We start from the raw sequence: 16,427 nt of genomic DNA on the forward strand, positions 1-16,427 counted from the left end.
TAGAGACACACTCCCAAGTGGTCACAACCAGGTGTAGACTGCTGGCAACTTTTTCATAAACTTCTAGTAGTAATAATAGATGAATGACACCACATAGAGTCATAAGAGAACATGTTCTGTATTTGTTATTGCATGGGGAATACAAGTAATTACTAAAACAGACAAGTTAGGAGAGGTGGCAGGTCCCCTTTAAGAACACAAGAGTAGCATGTACTGTCAAGGCCAAAAGTTTTCAGAGTGACAAAAATTTTGGTTTTCACAGAGTTTGCGGCTTCAGTTGCTATGGTGGCAGTTTGAGTTCAGATGAACTGCAGTTAACTGCAAAGTCATTCCTTGCCTTAGAAATTCACACAAAAAACATGACCCATTGCATTCCAGCCTTGCCACAAAATGACCTGCTACCATCATTACTGTGATCTGCTTACCTCGGGAGAAAGTGTTAATGAGGACAAGGCAGCTGATAGCACTCTGTCATGCTGATTGTAGGGTGGGACACACACGCACACGGACTGTCACCTAAAGATTATTCAGCTACGAGACCGGGTCACCACCGTTGCAAAGCCTGCTCAGGAATGGCTGTAGGCACTTGTAAGGGCATCTGCACATACAGTGAGAAGTATTTTGGAGGATGGCCTGATGTCATGGGCAGCAAAGAAGCCACTTCTCTCCAAGAAAAACAAGGACAGACTGACTTTCTGCGGGAAGTACAGGAATTGGACTTGACAGGACTGGGGTAAAGTTATTTTCTCTGATAAAGACCCTTTAAACTGCTGAGGACATCTGGAAAAATGATTGTCCAGAGAAGAACATATGAGCACTACCATGAGTCCTGCCAACTGTAAAGCATCCTGAGACCATTCATGTGTGGAGTAGCATCTCCCCCTAGGTAGTGGGCTAATTTTGTCTAAAAACACTGCCGTGAATAAAAGAGATCAAAACATCTTCCAAGAGTAACTTCTCCCAACCATTCAGGAGCAATTGGTGATAAACAATGGTTTTTCCAGTCTGATGGGGAGCCATGTCACAAGGCAAAAGTGATACCTAAGTGCCTTGGTGAGCAAAACATTGAAATTTTGGATCCATCGCCAGGAAACTCCCCAGATCTCAATCCTTTTGCGAACCTGTGGTCAATCCTCAAAAAGCTGTTGGACAAACAAAACACAAATTGTGATCAACTCCATGCACTGATTTGGCAAGATTGGGGTTTCCATCAATCAGGATTTGGCCCAGAAGCTGATATCCAGCATTTTAGATTTCTTTCCCTTCTTACGGTACATGGTTTGTGTAGTTTTAGTGTCAACTTTTTGTTTAGTGGATTCTTGTAGAGAGTTTGGTGACCTGAAAACATGATCTAGTTACATTCCCATGATTCTTTCTATACCTTGTCTAGACACTTTAGAACAATTTAAGAGCTTAGGCAGGCAACCATAAGATGGCTGATGGTAGATCTGACCTGTCCCCTGTAGATCAAGTATGTCATGGCCATTTTCTTTCCAGAAATGGCTACATAAGCACCATTCACTTAAATACAGCTACTGTAAGTTGCAATACTCAATGCAACCAATGGAGAGGTGCGGTGCTGTTTCTAATAGAAAGAAGACATGTTTTTCTAATTCTGTATAATCCCTTTAATTTGCTCATACACAATACAGATCAGCCCACATTCTAATGCTTGTGAGGTCCTTTTGACTGTGTGTCAGCATAAGACTTGAACAATTACAATTGGGCTACTTGATTAATTAAAGGGGTTGTGCCAAGTTTAAAAGCTATCCCTTATCCACAGGATAACTATCTGATTAGTGGGGAGCTCTTACTGATCCTGAGAATGGGGGTCGCATTTCCCCATCTCAATGGAGCTGAATTTGCAACATGCTCACCAATCCCTTCGTTCTCAATTGGATTGCCGGAGATCATTGAATAAAACTCTTAGCAATCTCCAGCAGTCCCACAGAGAATGAATGGAGCGGCAGTGCACATGTTAGACCGGAGAACAGGGTACTTGTGCTTGCGATCTTTGGTTGAACCTCTATTGATCAGATACTTATGACCTGTCCTGTAAAGTGCTGTGACAACCTCATGAAAGTGAATGGTTTTGATGTAAAGATATATTAAATATGTTGGATCGTATAAATGAAGGCAGTTTATACATTACATGCGGGTCTTTTGGATAGTTATTTGAAGGCTCCTGATGCCACCACTTTACATGTTTGTATTAGGCCAAATTTTCACCAGGATTGAGACTGTTTGGACAGTAACTACATGCCTATATGGTTTGTGCATTTGACTGCCACTAGAAAAGAGTATACCACTTAATGCACTTTTTTGTGTATATAGTTCTACTGAAGCGTGCGGGTGACTGTGTTTTTTTAATACAGTTGAGGCGGTGGGATCTATACGTAAACTAGTCAAATGTATGTCAGGACAACCTTTTAGCCTGTATCGGGCCATTATAGTCCATGGGCATGGCAGCATCTATGTGGGGTGTATTTTCCAGCATATACTATACGGTAAATAAACAATGCACCATTGACATGTCGTAAATCAGTCTTGTTCAGCTTTTCCCATTATCTGCCTATTCTTTCCTTCTCATTGAGCTTTTTGTATGTTGCTTGATCTATACAGACATGAAAAACACAAAGTACGCCCTCTTTCAATTCTATGGTTTAACGTATCAGGACATAATAATAAAAAATAATAAAAAAAACAGGTAACTACAACCTCAGATGAACAAAACATGACAAATTACACCACGTCGTTATCTGACAAAAACCAAGCCAAAAGGCAGAAGCTGTGTGTGAAAAATTAAGTACACCCTTACTGCTTCCATCGGAAGTAAGAGTAAGTACCAGCCAGGATCTGCTCATCAAATACCATTGATTAACTTATCATCAGCAAGAGTGGCCACCTCTATGAAAGCAGAAGTTTTGGCAGTTTGCTGGTCTGGAGCAGTCATGCATGTTTTAGCACAATGTCAAGGAGGAAAAACATGAGCAATGATCTCAAAGAATAAATTGTTGCTGCCCATCAATATGGGAACGGTTTTGAGGCCATGTCTAAACAATTTGAAGTCCATAATTCTACAGTGAAAAAGATTATTCACAAGTGGAAAGCATTCAAGGCAGTTGACAATCTTGAATGGGATAAAGCTGTAGGGAATTGTAACGCTAAGCACAGACACAGCTAAAAGTATGAAACTGTGCCTGGTGAAGGACATGAGTTTCTTTCTCGAGCGCAGCAGCCCCTTGAGTCAGCTGACTGATGGAGGTGCCAAGGGTCGGATCCCCACCAATTTAATTTTGATGACTTGTCTTTAGGAGCTTGCCACTATTTTTCCTCAATCCTCAGGATAGGTCATCAATATGAGATCAACGGGAGTCTGACTTCCATTAACTCCACCAATCAGCTGTTTGAGAAAGCCACCGCTCTTTCGCAGCTCCGGTGCACGCCGCAGCCTCTTCACAACTTACCATGCACAGTGCCGTACATCTGATAGCTGCTGTGCTTGGTATCCCAGCGAGCTGCGCCTAGACCAGATGACCAATGAGCGTGACATCACATGGTCTGGAAGGAGGTCGAAGTGCTCATAGAGCTCTCCCCCCCCCCCTCTTCATAAGGCTGATTGGCGAAAGTCCCAGGAGTTGGTCCTCTGCCGATCTCATATTGATGCAATCCAAAGAATAGCCGGCACATGAACCCAGAACGCACCTGCACGGGGAGGACACAAGACCACAACGTGAGTAAAGTAAATCCCAGCGAGTGCTTATAATGATCTTCAAGGCTTTAATGCTTCATATTATATCCAATTCATACATGGACGCCCATGTATGAATTGGATATAATATGAAGCAATAAAGCCTTAAAGATCATTATAAGCACTCGCTGGGATTTACTTTACCCACAATCTCAAATTGATCACCTATCCTGAGGATAGGCCATCAATATATAAATCCCAGAAAACCCCTTTAAGTAATCAATGAGGGGGGAAAAAAACTGTGCGATGGTCCCAGGGGCGTACCTAGAGCATTTGGCACCCGGGGCGAACCCTTTGTTTGGCACCCCCCCTTCCCCCCAAGAAAGTTAAGAAAACATGCACAAACTTTTTTCAATGTTTTCAAAAATATTTATTACAAATTACACCCCCTCCCTCCCCACCTTAATTACACCCCCTCCCTTAATAACACCCCCCCCTTAATTACACCCCTCCCTCCCCACCTTAATTACACCCCCCCTTAATTACACACACACCCCCTTAATTACACCCCCTCTCTTCTCCCCTTAATTACACCTCCTCCCTTAATTACACCCCCCCTTAATTACACCCCCTCTCTCCCACCTTAATTACACCCCCTCCCTTAATTACACCCCCCCCCTTAATTACACACTCCCCCCCTTAATTACACCCCCTCCCTCCCCACCTTACCCCTCCCTTAATTACACACACACACACATCCCTTAATTACACCCCCCCTTAATTACAAACCCCCACTTAATTACGCACACACACACCCCTTAATTACACAATTATTTACTCACATTTTGATGATGCCTTAGGCTCCGTCCGACCGCTGGTAATGGATCCTTCCGCTTCTTTAAAAGATCCGTGAAGACGGCGCGGCGTCAGCGTCGTGACGTCATGTTGCGCGCCGCCGCAATAATCCTTCCACAGAAGCCGGCGCCTGGCGGAGTCGCGTCGCGGTGCAGCAGTGGATGGAGGGGTGACTCCGTCATGGCACTCCCCTTGTGAGTGGCACCCGGGGCGGGCCGCCCCCCCCCCTTGGTACGCCACTGGATGGTCCATAGAATTCTGTGGGTGATATGTTCCAGATTCTGTAACCATGGAAACACTGTTAATAATTTTCTGTTAAGACTAATAAATTGCTTCTTTATTTTAGTTTAGTTAAAAATTATTGAAAAATCCATAGCTTTTATTTATGGGATAAAATAGGAGAAATGACATAGTATTCATTTTGCAAGGAAGAATCATAAACTGCAGTCCATGGCGCTGCTGCCATACAATGTGACATGAAGCGTTCAGCCACAATTTATTTTAAGGCCTGTTGTTGTGACATGGGTGACCTGTTTACTTGGAGTCCCATGACAGACTGCCCCGACCCCTAAAAATAGTTACAGAAGAATGTGACTCTAACACAGCGAGACCACTGAGGAACATTGCATTCGGCAGGCACACTAAATGCCAAACTCAGGTGACTCAGATAAGGTCCCTGACATTTTATGTAGTCATTAGGTCTAATCGCTGAAGTCAGTAACATTATTCAAGTACTTGTTATCTGAGCTGGGACTTTTTGTAGTAATAGAAGTTTGTTTCTGCAGAAGATCACACTGGTGTTAAAGCTGATGCCTATCCCTTCACAACTTCGATAGGACCAGACTACCGTATTTATCGCCCTATAAGACCCACCTGCCCATAAGATGCACCTAGGTGTCAGAGCAGGAAAATAAGAAAAAAATATTTTTGATCAGGCCTCAGACCCGCCAATGTTACTTATACCTCAGCTCATACCCTCCAAAATGCCTCAGATTAGACCCTCAATGTTAACCACTTGGCGCCACGCTAACGCCGAAAGGCGTCATCTCCGCGGCGCTCCCAGGCTACGCTAACGCCGATTGGCGTCATCTCGCGTGAGCCGAGATTTCCTGTGAACGCGCGCACACAGGCGCGCGCGCTCACAGGAACGGAAGGTAAGAGAGTGGATCTCCAGCCTGCCAGCGGCGATCGCTCGCTGGCAGGCTGGAGATCCGAATTTTTTAACCCCTAACAGGTATATTAGACGCTGTTTTCATAACAGCGTCTAATATACCTCCTACCTGGTCCTCTGGTGGTCCCTTTTGTTAGGATCGACCACCAGAGGACTCAGGTAGGTCAGTACAGTCGCACCAAACACCACACTACACTACACTACACCCCCCCGTCACTTATTAACCCCTTATAAACCCCTGATCACCCATGATCACCCCATATAAACTCCCTGATCACCCCCCTGTCATTGATCACCGCCCTGTCATTGATCACCCCCCTGTCAGGCTCCGTTCAGACGTCCGTATGATTTTTACGGATCCACGGATACATGGATCGGATCCGCAAAAAGCATACGGACGTCTGAATGGAGCCTTACAGGGGGGTGATCAATGACAGGCGGGTGATCACCCATATACACTCCCTGATCACCCCCCTGTCATTGATAACCCCCCTGTAAGGCTCCATTCAGACGTCCGCATGCGTTTTGTGGATCCGATCCATGTATCCATGGATCCGTAAAAAATCATACGGACGTCTGAATGGAGCCTTACAGGGGGGTGATCAATGACAGGCGGGTGATCACCCATATACACTCCCTGATCACCCCCTGTCATTGATCACCCCCCTGTCATTGATCACTCCCCTGTAAGGCTCCATTCAGACGTCCGCATGATTTTTACGGATACATGGATCGGATCCGCAAAACACATGCGGACGTCTGAATGGAGCCTTACAGGGGGTGATCAATGACAGGCGGGTGATCACCCATATACACTCCCTGATCACCCCCCTGTCATTGATAACCCCCCTGTAAGCCTCCATTCAGACGTCAGCATGCGTTTTGTGGATCCGATCCATGTATCCATGGATCCGTAAAAAATCATGCGGATGTCTGAATGGAGCCTTACAGGGGGGGGTGATCAGTGACAGGGGGGTGATCACCCTGATTACCCTGATCACCCCTGTCATTGATAACCCCCCTGTAAGGCTCCATTCAGACGTCCGCATGCGTTTTGTGGATCCGATCCATGTATCCATGGATCCGTAAAAAATCATGCGGATGTCTGAATGGAGCCTTACAGGGGGGGTGATCAGTGACAGGGGGGTGATCACCCTGATTACCCTGATCACCCCCTGTCATTGATAACCCCCCTGTAAGGCTCCATTCAGACGTCCGCATGCGTTTTGTGGATCCGATACATGTATCCATGGATCCGTAAAAAATCATGCGGATGTCTGAATGGAGCCTTACAGGGGGGGTGATCAGTGACAGGGGGGTGATCACCCTGATTACCCTGATCACCCCCTGTCATTGATAACCCCCCTGTAAGGCTCCATTCAGACGTCCGCATGCGTTTTGTGGATCCGATCCATGGATCCGTAAAAAATCATGCGGATGTCTGAATGGAGCCTTACAGGGGGGGTGATCAGTGACAGGGGGGTGATCACCCTGATCACCCCCTGTCATTGATAACCCCCCTGTAAGGCTCCATTCAGACGTCCGCATGCGTTTTGTGGATCCGATACATGTATCCATGGATCCGTAAAAAATCATGCGGATGTCTGAATGGAGCCTTACAGGGGGGGTGATCAGTGACAGGGGGGTGATTACCCTGATCACCCCCTGTCATTGATAACCCCCCTGTAAGGCTCCATTCAGACGTCCGCATGCGTTTTGTGGATCCGATACATGTATCCATGGATCCGTAAAAAATCATGCGGATGTCTGAATGGAGCCTTACAGGGGGGGTGATCAGTGACAGGGGGGTGATTACCCTGATCACCCCCTGTCATTGATAACCCCCCTGTAAGGCTCCATTCAGACGTCCGCATGCGTTCTGTGGATCCGATCCATGTATCCATGGATCCGTAAAAAATCATGCGGATGTCTGAATGGAGCCTTACAGGGGGGGTGATCAATGACAGGGGGGTGATCAGGGAGTCTATATGGGTGATCACCCCCCTGTCATTGATCACCCCCCTGTCATTGATCACCCCCCCCCCCCTGGTAAGGCTCCATTCAGACATTTTTTTTGGCACAAGTTAGCGGAAATTTTTTGTTTGTTTTTGTTTTTTCTTACTAAGTCTCATATTCCACTAACTTGTGTCAAAAAATAAAATCTCACATGAACTCGCCATACCCCCTCACGGAATCCAAATGCGTAAACATTTTTAGACATTTATTTTCCAGACTTCTTCTCACGCTTTAGGGCCCCTAAAAAGCCAGGGCAGTATAAATACCCCAAATGTGACCCCATTTCGGAAAGAAGACACCCCAAGGTATTCCGTGAGGGGCGAATTGAGTCCATGAAAGATTGAAATTTTTGTCCTAAGTTAGCGGAAAGTGAGACTTTGTGAGAAAAAAACAAAAAAAAATCAATATCCGCTAACTTATGCAAAAAAAAAAAAAATTCTAGGAACTTGCCAGGCCCCTCATTGAATACCTTGGGGTGTCTTCTTTCCAAAGTGGGGTCACATGTGGGGTATTTATACTGCCCTGGCTTTTTAGGGGCCCGAAAGTGTGAGAAGAAGTCTGGGATCCAAATGTCTAAAAATGCCCTCCTAAAAGGAATTTGGGCCCCTTTGCGCATCTAGGCTGCAAAAAAGTGTCACACATGTGGTATCGCCGTACTCAGGAGAAGTTGGGGAATGTGTTTTGGGGTGTCATTTTACATATACCCATGCTGGGTGAGAAATATCTTGGTCAAATGCCAACTTTGTATAAAAAAATGGGAAAAGTTGTCTTTTGCCAAGATATTTCTCTCATCCAGCATGGGTATATGTAAAATGACACCCCAAAACACATTCCCCAACTTCTCCTGAGTACGGCGATACCAGATGTGTGACACTTTTTTGCAGCCAAGGTGGGCAAAGGGGCACATATTCCAAAGTGCACCTTTCGGATTTCCCCGGCCATTTTTTACACATTTTGATTGCAAGGTACTTCTTACACATTTGGGCCCCTAAATTGCCAGGGCAGTATAACTACGCCACAAGTGACCCCATTTTGGAAAGAAGACACCCCAAGGTATTCCGTGAGGGGCACGGCGAGTTCCTAGAATGTTTTATTTTTTGTCACAAGTTAGCGGAAAATGATGATTTTTCTTTTTTTTTCTTTTTTCCTTACAAAGTCTCATATTCCACTAACTTGCGACAAAAAATAAAAAATTCTAGGAACTCGCCATGCCCCTCACAGAATACCTTGGGGTGTCTTCTTTCCAAAATGGGGTCACTTGTGGCGTAGTTATACTGCCCTGGCAATTTAGGGGCCCAAATGTGTGAGAAGTACTTTGCAATCAAAATCTGTAAAAAATGCCCTGCAAAATCTGAAAGGTGCACTTTGGAATATGTGCCCCTTTGCCCACCTTGGCAGCAAAAAAGTGTGACACATGTGGTATCGCCGTACTCAGGAGAAGTTGGGGAATGTGTTTTGGGGTGTCATTTTACATATACCCATGCTGGGTGAGAAAAATATCTTGGTCAAATGCCAAATTTGTATAAAAAAATGGGAAAAGTTGTCTTTTGCCAAGATATTTCTCTCACCCAGCATGGGTATATGTAAAATGACACCCCAAAACACATTCCCCAACTTCTCCTGAGTACGGCGATACCAGATGTGTGACACTTTTTTGATGCCAAGGTGGGCAAAGGGGCACATATTCCAAAGTGCACCTTTCGGATTTCACCGGTCATTTTTTTACACATTTTGATTGCAAGGTACTTCTCACACATTTGGGCCCCTAAATTGCCAGGGCAGTATAACTACGCCACAAGTGACCCCATTTTGGAAAGAAGACACCCCAAGGTATTCCGTGAGGGGCATGGCGAGTTCCTAGAATTTTTTATTTTTTGTCGCAAGTTAGTGGAATATGAGACTTTGTAAGGAAAAAAGAGAAAAAAAAAAAAAATCATCATTTTCCGCTAACTTGTGACAAAAAATAAAAAATTCTAGGAACTCGCCATGCCCCTCACGGAATACCTTGGGGTGTCTTCTTTCCAAAATGGGGTCACTTGTGGCGTAGTTATACTGCCCTGGCAATTTAGGGGCCCAAATGTGTGAGAAGTACCTTGCAATCAAAATGTGTAAAAAATGGCCTGCAAAATCTGAAAGGTGCACTTTGGAATATGTGCCCCTTTGCCCACCTTGGCAGCAAAAAAGTGTGACACATCTGGTATCGCCGTACTCAGGAGAAGTTGGGGAATGTGTTTTGGGGTGTCATTTTACATATACCCATGCTGGGTGAGAGAAATATCTTGGCAAAAGACAACTTTTCCCATTTTTTTATACAAAGTTGGCATTTGACCAAGATATTTTTCTCACCCAGCATGGGTATATGTAAAATGACACCCCAAAACACATTCCCCAACTTCTCCTGAGTACGGCGATACCAGATGTGTCACACTTTTTTGCTGCCAAGGTGGGCAAAGGGGCACATATTCCAAAGTGCACCTTTCGGATTTCACCGGTCATTTTTTACACATTTTGATTGCAAAGTTCTTCTCACACATTTGGGCCCCTAAATTGCCAGGGCAGTATAACTACCCCACAAGTGACCCCATTTTGGAAAGAAGACACCCCAAGGTATTCCGTGAGGGGCATGGCAAGTTTTTAGAATTTTTTATTTTTTGTCGCAAGTTAGTGGAATATGAGACTTTGTAAGAAAAAATAAAAAAAATAAAATCATCATCATTTTCCGCTAACTTGTGACAAAAATAAAAAGTTCTATGAACTCACTATGCCCATCAGCGAATACCTTAGGGTGTCTACTTTCCGAAATGGGGTCATTTGTGGGGGTTTTCTACTGTTTGGGCATTGTAGAACCTCAGGAATCATGACAGGTGCTCAGAAAGTCAGAGCTGCTTCAAAAAGCGGAAATTCACATTTTTGTACCATAGTTTGTAAATGCTATAACTTTTACCCAAACCATTTTTTTTTTGCCCAAACATTTTTTTTTTATCAAAGACATGTAGAACAATAAATTTGGCGAAAAATGTATATATGGATGTCGTTTTTTTTGCAAAATTTTACAGCTGAAAGTGAAAAATGTCATTTTTTTGCAAAAAAATAGTTAAATTTAGATTAATAACAAAAAAAGTAAAAATGTCAGCGGCAATAAAATACCACCAAATGAAAGCTCTATTAGTGAGAAGAAAAGGAGGTAAAATTCATTTGGGTGGTAAGTTGCATGACCGAGCAATAAACCGCTAAAGTTGTGGAGTGCCGATTTGTAAAAAAGGGCCTGGTCACTAGGGGGGTATAAACCTGTGGTCCTTAAGTGGTTAATGAAACCCCCAAACAGATCTAAGATCTGATCCCCAGTGTTTGTAAGACCCTAATCAGACTTTAGATCAGACCCATGTTAATAACACCCCCAATCAGACCTCAGATCCGACCCCCCCCCCCCCCCCATGTTAATAAGACCCCCAGTACAGAGCCAGCACAAGGAGCAATGTACTGCGAGCGTCAGTGTCTTCTCAAACAGCTGATCATCGGGGGTCCCGGTTGTAAGACTCCAACTGATCAGATACTGATGACCTATCCAGAGGATAGTAGGTCATCAGTTCAAAAATCTTGGTATTCCCTTTTAAGTTGACTTTAAAGTTAGAGACAACACCAAATTGGTTTATTAGTGCTGTTAATCTCGGTAAGCTCTGTTGGAGGTTGGTGATTAAGAACAGTAAGGGTGGAATTACACCGCCTGATCTTTAGGTAGTACGAGCACTGATAGATGATAATCATTCATCGACGCACTTTTGTACTGGTCTGATTACACAGGCCAATGCAAGCTTTGAATGAGAGAGGAATGATCGCTGCTGCAGTCATTCCTCTCTCATTCTCTTCTATAGATGATAGATGATCGGCTGCACATCCCTGATTACACAGAAAGATGTGCCGCCAATTATCAGGCATCTTTCAACCTGATGAAAGATGGCATTCAGTCGATGAACAAGGATTTTCTTTAGCTGCTCAATTAGACAACAAGCATTTGTGTCCCCGATAATTGACCCAAAATTGGGCAGTCTTATAGAGACTTAGGTCATCTGCAAAGGTGACCACCTGCAGTACATTGCAGTCTAATATGAAACCCTTGATGTCTTTATCTTGTCTCACACACTGTAGAAATGTTACCAGCAGCCTAATAAATAAGGTTGGCGGGAGGGGGCATCCCTGACGGGGGCCATTTATGATCTCGAATGAACTGGACAGTTTGACATATGGACAAGAGTAGAAGGAGAAAATAGTCATGGGGGGGGGGGGGCGAATTTAGACAAAATGTGATTCATAAAGGACAATTTTACTCTGTCAAAGGCCTTCTCAACATGTAAGCCGAGAAGGATAAGAGGGAAGCAAGTTTTTGTGGCCAAGTGTACTACATGAACAAGATGGGTGGAAATATCCCCACCTTCTCTACCAGGGACAAAACCAGATTGCTCCAAGTTGATTGAGGTGAGGATATTTGCTTAAAGTCTATTTGCCATCATTTTTGACCAGATTTTCTAAGTGGTAACACCTTTTTTCATTTTCATACTGCGGTTGTGATTTGTTTTCCTTAGATTTTTTTGATAAGGGCGGACATCATCTTCCCTCTATTATTTTCATGTGCAAATGGTTTGCGTTTATAGTGTCAAAAATCTTTGGCTGCTTTTGTATTCGGGATAGTGAGTTTTTCTCTCAGCTTTGCCAAATTCACTTTGTATTTGAATTGATTGGGAATATTTAGGGATGCCTTCCATGGCGGCTATTTGCATCATTATCGCATCAATGTTCTTTTTTTGTTCTTTTTTATTCTTGCTCTCATAGCCATGAATATGCCTCTTATGTACGTTTCACTGATCTGGGTTGCGAGCCTCAAAACACATATCCATGTGTGGACATGTGTATAATTTGTATTACGTAGTGATTCATTTTGTCTCCAGTCCATTTCCTTGTGGGGCAAAGAGGAAAGAATAATATTTTCCATAACTGGTGCATGGTCAGAGACGTAGATGATCTGGTGCTGGAGAGCAAGTTCTTCACACGGGTGCAGGTTAACTAACAGAAAATCTGCACAGATTTTTGTGCATTACCAAAACCGCACAAAAAAACTGCATCTGTTACTTTTTTAGGCAGATTTGATGCGGTTTTGCCACAGGTCTCACCCTTGCATTGAAAAAGGTGAAATCTGCACAAAAAGTCTGCCATTAAAGCACATCTTGTTTGTTTAATTTCAAATCCATTGTGGTGGTGCATAGAGCCAAAAATGTTAGAATTGTGTGGATGTCCCAATATTTATGGACCTGACTGTGTATATATATATATATATATATATATATATATCTATGTATAAAATAGCAAAAAGGCAGCACTCCAAAAATGTGAAAATGCAAAAAGTTTATTCACCCATGTGGATCCACAAAGGAGTGCTGCATTTTGTATATTGGGCAATGGTCTAATCCCTTTAGGCGTGCACCTATTCTGCTATTCGTGTTTTTTTTTCACTCTAGAACTGCCATATATTTGCTTTTTTCTTTCGATGTGTGTGTGTGTGTGTGTATATATATATATATATATATAAAGCAAAAATTGTTGAAGATTCCTAACTTCTTTGGTAGCGAAGCGGCGGTTACTTTAAGAGGACAAGTTAAGTGTTTGTTTTTCTCTATTCTGGGAAGGATATGAAATGTTTTTAAGCCTTGTAAATACTTTTTGGAATGTGTGTTATGTCTATGAGGTAGAAATCAGAAGTCTCACATCAACGGGCCTGGGAACAGTAACTTGTTTAACCGACAGACTTCAGTGGTCCTTGTAGGAGACCGCTGAAAGTGCTGCTACTTAGTCCTCAAGTTCTACATACTGTAGCTGGATTGTAATTTAACATGACTCCTGGTTGAGAAGCATGTTATAAAAAATATTAGGGAATGGCATAAATAACAATTCCTTTTAGCTGAGAGTAAACATTTTTGACATGAAGTAAATGAGCACTAGATTAAAAAATAAAAATAAGAAGCTACGGTATATTCCAGGATTATTAGTAGGATAGTCACAGTTGTCTTTCAAAAGGTTCCATAAAATACACATGTGCCGTCCATGCAAGGCAGTCATAGAGTGTCCATATATTAATCATCCTAGGAAAGACAATGGAGGTCACAGGTCATTTTCTTTTGCCCACCCTATAATCTGTCTATAGACTATTGATAGTTTCTCAAGGCAGTTGTGAAGAATATTGCTATCTTGCTGGCCTTCTGTCTTCTTTGTTCTTTTCCATATTCCTCTGTCCATCTTGATAACATTTGTGAGGTGGACGCACATGCTCAGTCCCATCCTTCAACTGCTACCAGCTGATTCTACTGTTAGAAGCTGTGGCACTTACATAGAGAGAACTGCAGCACAAAGGACCCCCACGAGCTGTGATAGGCAAAAAGCTCCAGCAGAAAAGACTATACCAGAAAGGACACCCCCCTGAGCTGCCAGCCGGATATAAACTAAGCAGAGCAATGAATGATCCCTGGATCCATATGACGTACAGGGCTGGTTCTAGCTATGTCTTTGTTAGAAAGAGAGAGCCATATACAATATAATGTCATTTTTTTTTTTGTACATAAATCTCCCTTTTTATGATCTTAATTTTTTTAAATTTTGCATTTTAATAAACTTTTTATTTTTCATTTTATTTTAATTGGGTCATAATAAAACCTTACTCAGCATGACTGAGCATTAGGCCTCTTGCACACGACCGTTTGGCTTTTTAAGTATTTTGCGGTCTGCAAAAAACAGATCCGCAAAAAATATGGATGGCGTCCTTGTGCATTCCATTTTTTGCTGAACGGAACAGCTGGCCCCTGATAGAACAGTCCTATCCTTGTCCGTTATGCGGACAATAATAGGACATGTTCTATCTTTGAACGGACTGGAAATGGAAGGCATACGGAGTACCTTCAGTTTTTTTTTGCGGATCCACTGAAAACAGAAGAAAAAAACGTTTCTGTGCAAGAGGCCTTAGGCTCCATTCACATGTCTGTAGTGTGTTTTGCGGATCCGCAAAAACACAGACACCGGCAATGTGCGTTCCACATTTTGCGGACCGCACATCGCCGGCACTAATAGAATATGCCTATTCTTGTCTGCAATTGCGGACAAGAATAGGACATGTTCTATTTTTTTCAGGAATGGAAATGTGGACCCGGAAGTGCGGGTCCGAATTCCCGGAGCCAGGCCTCACATCGTGAGGCCCCATAGAAATGAATGGGTCTGGACGTGTGAATGGGCCTTAAACAAAATGGTTACTTGTTGAAGATGACACAAGTAAAATAGATCTATTTTTTTAATAAAGCTAGACCCATTTTTAACATGACCCCCCCCCTTCTCCTCCGGCGCTCAATAGGTAACTGTATGTCAGGAGATACTAAAGGAGGTCTCTCTGATTTTCTGCTGACCCGCTATTAGCCTTGGAGACTTTATTACTGTGGAGAAATGATTATTTTTATAGGTCCATGGGTGAACAATGAATTACTGTGTAATTTCTAACTTTCTGAAAAATCGCCCATTAATTGGATTCTTCAGGGTTGTACGGTCGTGGGGACGCCTAATATGGGGGGAGGTTGTGTTTGCTCTTTTGTACCATATGAAACTGTAATCAGTGGATAAAACATTTTGGCAAAGTCCCGATGACTGGAGACAGCCCCTTCTCTGTTGTCTGTCATGCTGATGTTGAGAATATCCAGCATGGCATTACAGTTTAAAAATAGAGAGTAATGTGATAAATCACGCGTTCTCTGCTAAATATCTCCTGGGACAAAGCAGTTATTCCTCTGAAGATCTGCGGCTGACGGGTAGGGGGATTCACACACAGCAGATTTGTTGGAGAACCAGTTCCACACTGTACATCAGAATGGGATCGTTTTGGTGGCTGTGAAGTTCTGCAGACAACATTCAGATGCGCATTCTGTAGCAGATCTGCCATGTGTGAATATACTTTACCCAGGTACAACTTGTACTAGCCAAGGGGTATGGATGCCAACAACTATTAGGCTACTTTCACATCTTACACGACTGCATCTGTTATTAACAGATCCGATTGTATTATCTCTAAAATAGCCAAGACGGATCCGTCTCTAAAAACATTGCAAGTCAATAGGTGATGGATCCTTTTTTCTTTTGTGTCTGAGAAAACGGATCCGCCACCATTGACTTATATTGTGTGTCATGACGGATCCGTCTTGCTCCGCACCACATCGTGGACAGAAAAACACTGCTTGTAACCAAACGGAACGGAATGCATTCGGGTGCTCTCCATTCAGTTCGGTTTTGTCCCCATTGACAATGAATGGGGACAAAACGGCAGCGTTTTCCTCCGGTATTAAGAATTTATGACGGATCTCAATAGTAGAAAGGAGAAACGCAGATTTGAAAGTAGCCTAAGGGGCATTCATAGACATTATATGACTGTTGCCGTTTTAGGGCTAATTCACCTGGCAGAGCTGTGTGCACAAGGCCATATGACTCCCCAGGTGCCATATGTATGGAGATATCCTCCACTATGGGAAGATTTTCTAGTAAGTGTGACTTTATATGGTGCCTCCACAGTTATTGCACCCTTTTTACAGAAACATGCATTATTCCATATGGGATATACATATGCATTCCTCATAATGGAAGGTCATTTAGATGGAGTGGGATGCACATGATGGT

The 16,427-nt window shown here is 43.3% G+C and overlaps 1 protein-coding gene and 1 long non-coding RNA gene across 8 annotated transcripts in view; one reads left to right on the forward strand and one right to left on the reverse strand.

The window, feature by feature from the left end:
- Positions 1-540, reverse strand: part of LOC122924763 — a 127,013-nt gene extending 126,473 nt beyond the window's left edge. Inside the window, exon 1 of the long non-coding RNA XR_006387430.1 lies at positions 426-540. This is a non-coding gene — a long non-coding RNA (uncharacterized LOC122924763). The remainder of the gene's footprint in view (positions 1-425) is intronic.
- Positions 1-16,427, forward strand: part of PDE4D (phosphodiesterase 4D) — a 1,010,209-nt gene that overhangs the window by 708,765 nt on the left and 285,017 nt on the right. The gene's annotated exons all lie outside the window — the stretch shown is intronic.

Source organism: Bufo gargarizans, chromosome 1, assembly GCF_014858855.1.
Source record: "Bufo gargarizans isolate SCDJY-AF-19 chromosome 1, ASM1485885v1, whole genome shotgun sequence".
NCBI lineage: Eukaryota > Metazoa > Chordata > Amphibia > Anura > Bufonidae > Bufo > Bufo gargarizans.